This window comes from Austrofundulus limnaeus, unplaced genomic scaffold, assembly GCF_001266775.1.
Source record: "Austrofundulus limnaeus strain Quisiro unplaced genomic scaffold, Austrofundulus_limnaeus-1.0 Scaffold22, whole genome shotgun sequence".
NCBI classification, from domain to species: Eukaryota; Metazoa; Chordata; class Actinopteri; order Cyprinodontiformes; family Rivulidae; genus Austrofundulus; species Austrofundulus limnaeus.
In genome coordinates, this window is record NW_013952424.1 from 1,268,060 (window position 1) to 1,272,010 (window position 3,951).

The following is a 3,951-nucleotide window of genomic DNA, read 5'->3' on the forward strand; positions in this document are numbered from 1 at the left end:
GGGGGTGGGGGGAGGACCAGGGAGGATGATTCAACCACTCAACCACTAGATGTCGCTGAAAACATCAAATCCTACACACTGTGCCTTTAAACTGAATTAGTTCTTAAATTAAACATAAAAAAGAACTAAAGTGACATAATTGACTGAAAATAGGTCCAATTTTCTGGTCTCAGATTTGCAGAGTTCCTGTGTGCTTAAACACCAAGCTGTTTGTACGGCGCTCCATCGCCCTGCTTGTTCCTTAAAGTGCCTGTGACGTCAAATTTTTGTAATACATATGAATGTATTTTTAAAAAGAGGACATTGATAAAATATATTGCAAAAGAATTTCATGTTGCTGAGATGAACAGTTGTTGAGATATTTGCCTGTGAAGTAACAGGAAGTGGTGTCAAAGGGGAATGTCTGCATGTGAGCAGTGTTGCTACAACAGCCAACAACACAGACTGTAGAGAAGAATCTGATGTTTCTTTAAATTATTTTGAGTCACAATTAGAAATGAAGAAGAGTCAGAGTTTAAATAATGTTTTTTAATAAATAAATACTGAGAGTTTTCTTTGTTAAAGAGTTCCCCTTTGATGTCACTTCCTGTTTCACTTTGGCTGAGCCAAGTTCAAAATAAAATATACCAGTTATGGGGCAAAATGGGTTAAATTGCATGCATTACTCTAACTTTCTTAAATATAAAGATTTTTTTTCTTTTTGTATTTGAAGAATATGCATGTCACAGGCACTTTAATATTTGATCTTGTCTCGTTTTTCTTTTTCTTTCATGCTTAGCAGCAGATTTATTCTCTTATCTCCACCTAAACATCACCTCTTCACTACAATTTATCATATTGTTTACCCAGAACTCGAGTGTGAGATTGCTAACCCGCACGGACAGGCGAGCTCACATTACACCTGCTTTAGCTTCCTTTCACTTGGCTCGCAGTTCATGTTTAGAATTCATTTTAAAATTCTAGTTTAGACTTTTAGAGCCTTGAATGAACAAGCTTCACCTTTTATCATCGTCTCGCAGGTTGACGTTAAGGTTTGCTGGCGGTAGCTCTCATCCATTTTAAATCTCGTGGTGATCAGTTGTCCCAAGTTGCACCCCGACTTTAGAATGCACTGCCCCGATCTTTACACAACCTTGATTCTAATGATGCTTAAAAAAACAACAGATGATCTTCTTTTACAAACCGGCTTTTAGTGAAGTTGTTAAATGTATTCTATAAGCTGTTTTACTTGGACTTTTTGCATTATGTAAGCTCTTTTAGCATGCTCTTTTTTCATGCTTTTATTGTGAACTATTCTGTGATTTTTTATCTATAAAATACGCTACATAAATAAACTTTACTGATGATCTGACTCAAGCGTCCACTTGTGTTTTAGGTAGACTCAACCAAGTTTGTTTACATTGAGTGTAGACCCGCAGTTTAGAAATGTATTCAGTAAATATAAAAAAAATTGGTGTAAACTCTTTCAACATTTTTTTAAATGTCCAATTTCATAATTTGTGATTACCAGTTTGAGTACAATCCATTAAAAATCAACCCTAAAAACTGTTTTCATCTCATTCCAGTCTACAAAGCTCGTTTTTGGGAGTGTGTGTGAGTCTGTGCAAATACTGTTAAAGGAGGTTGAGACACTCTGTGTACCCAGCACTTCTCACTGTCACTTTGGAATAAATAAGTGTTTGGCCTTCCTTTTGAGTCCAATGTTGACGCTCTTCAGCACCCGGCCGCTAACACGAAGACCAGCAGCCTAATCTTCCCACATTAACGGCTATACAGTCAACCCTCACAGGGATAATTAGATTAGAATCCATAATCTAGCTCACATTAGGGATGGATTATGGCGGGCTCAAATGCACCTTTTTTTTTTCCTCCCAAGTGAAATCGTAAAACAAAGGTTCAAGCAAATATATAGAAAACTAGGTTTTATAAAGTTCAGTAAGAGAAACCTTTGTTTTGTGTGAGTGTGTGGTGGTGGTGGTGGTGGTGGGGGATTGGTAGGAACTCACAAGTAGAGAAAACATATTGGCACCTGAAGTATTTCAGGTTACAAGAAACAGCTGTTCTCTGGTGGCCTTTCAACCCTCCTCTGGGTCAGAGGATCCCACAACATACACACAACCAGAAACCCTTTAAAACCATCTTTAAGGGCTCTGGAAACAACAACAACAACAACAACAACAAAAATAGTTTTTTAAAAAGCTGGGAAAGATTTTGTATCTCCAAACTCAAACCTCAGATTGAAGCAGTGGATTCTTCACACCCTTTAAAGCAGACAGGACAAAACTTGTGCTGCAGACCAGCTGGATGTTTCCACAAAACCACACACATACACACACATACACACACACACAAAAGTTTCATCAGATGAGAGAGTTGATTGGATAGAAATCTGGAAGTGGAGTTTAGAAATTAAATTGAAATAAGTATTTTGTTTTTCATATTTTTGGAGTTGCGAATCATAACCCAGAGAGATTTTTTTATGCCAACACAATTGCAACTTTTTTTCTGATTTCTAAAAAAGTGCAACGAAATCCAAGTTTTAAAGCACAAAAAGCAGCCAATCAACGACCAGTCGAGATGTGAAGAGATAAAAAGCCATCAGCAGTTCTTACCTCAGCTTAAAGAAGGGATATTCAGCATGAAACTCTTTGACGGGGTTCCCAAAGTCCAGAGGGTCTGAAAGTCTGTGAAAGTTTCCAGTAATCCCTGACTCTCTCTCTCTCTCTACTCTTTTTTTTTCTTCCTCTGAACTTTTCTGGCACAGTGAACCAGGCGAGTGAAGATGACTGAACTCTTCACAGAAACCGACGCACCGTCCTTCCTTCTTCCATACGTCTCGTTTGTTTTGGTTTTGTTGAACTCGTCAAAAGTGGCTTCATGCAGACGAACCCGAACCCCATGTTCGGCTCTGGAGTCCCGCAACAGCGCCTCGGAGCTGCGCAGCCGATGCGGGAATGCGCCCCCCCTCTTCCTCCCCCTCCTCTACCTCCCTTTCTCCACAGTCTGGGGACCACCCCGAAACAGGAAGTTCACTTTTTGTTTTTCTTTAAGAAAAAAAAAAAGGAGAGAAAAGAAAGAAAGAAAAGGACAACGCTGCTTTAAGTTTTCTCCTTAAAGTTGAAACATCTCCAGAAACACGTTTTAAAACTTTTCTCTGCTTTAAATCCAAACTGTGAGTTAAATAAAGACATTACAGCTCCCACGTGTTTCCAGCGGCACGGCTGCGTCTATATAAAGGAGGCTGTTATCTTGTAATTAGGGGAGGAAATCAATCTATAAATGTTTGTGTTTACTTCAACTGTGTGACTTCACTGCCTCGAAAGGACAGACGTGTGTGCGGTTCTGATTCTGGTTCTGTGGAGAGATGCTGCAGAGAAAACCCTCCACAAAACCAGGACTGGATTCCACAACTAGGACCAGAGCTCGTGCATGCATCCTTTGGATTTGTTGCGACTCGAGATACGTGTATGGCTCATGTCGTATCGCGAGATCTCGCGAGAGCTGCTTGTGTTCCAAGTATGTATGACTCTCAGCTACTGCTCCCAATGTTTGCTCAATATCTGTAAAGTTTGCAGAGGCATTCTGTGTTTATTGTTGTGTAGTATAATATAATTATTTTTATTATCAGTATTTTTAGTGGGTTAAAAAGTATTGAACACGTCGTCCTGATGCATCTCAGTAATCCAAGTAAAAAGGTTCTGGACGGGTTCTTCATTAGAGAAGAACCCGTCCAGAAGACCTATAGACCTATACAATTTTTTTTCTTTCTTATTGAACACATCAACATTTTTCTCAGTAAATATATTACTAGAGGTGCTAATGACATGAAATTTTCACCAGATGTCGGTAACAACTCAAGTGATCCATACATACAAAGAAATCAAACCATAAATGTCCAGAAATGAAGTTATTTGTAAAAATGTGGAATGGCACAGGGAAAAAGTATTGAAC

At 38.9% G+C, this 3,951-nt stretch overlaps 1 protein-coding gene across 2 annotated transcripts in view; it reads right to left on the bottom strand.

The window, feature by feature from the left end:
- gli1 (GLI family zinc finger 1) overlaps positions 1-2,942 on the bottom strand; it is a 64,423-nt gene extending 61,481 nt beyond the window's left edge. For both annotated transcript variants that reach the window (XM_014004160.1, XM_014004159.1), the window contains exon 1: positions 2,613-2,942. The gene's annotated coding sequence lies outside the window, so the exon portion shown is untranslated. The remainder of the gene's footprint in view (positions 1-2,612) is intronic.
- Positions 2,943-3,951: the final 1,009 nt, after the last annotated feature.